This window comes from Penaeus monodon, chromosome 23 (genome assembly GCF_015228065.2).
Source record: "Penaeus monodon isolate SGIC_2016 chromosome 23, NSTDA_Pmon_1, whole genome shotgun sequence".
NCBI lineage: Eukaryota > Metazoa > Arthropoda > Malacostraca > Decapoda > Penaeidae > Penaeus > Penaeus monodon.
The window spans coordinates 32,647,511-32,647,767 of NC_051408.1; positions in this window are offsets into that span (position 1 = coordinate 32,647,511).

Genomic DNA, 257 nt, shown 5'->3' on the forward strand with positions numbered 1-257 from the left:
TCTCATAGAACAAGTATAGAGTACGGAGTCAGCAAATCTTTCCTTCAGCAACGAGACATTCTAGAATCTGCTGAAGGAGGAATAGGAGGAAGGAGAAGGAGAGTGGGAAAGGAGACAGGGATGAAAGGGAGAAGAGGGGGAAAGGGAGAAGAGGGAGAAAGGGAGAAGAGGGGGAGGGAAGGGAGAAGGAGGGGGAAAGGGAGGAAGAGGGGGAAAGGGAGAAGAGGGGGAAAGGGAGAAGAGGGGGATTGAGGGAT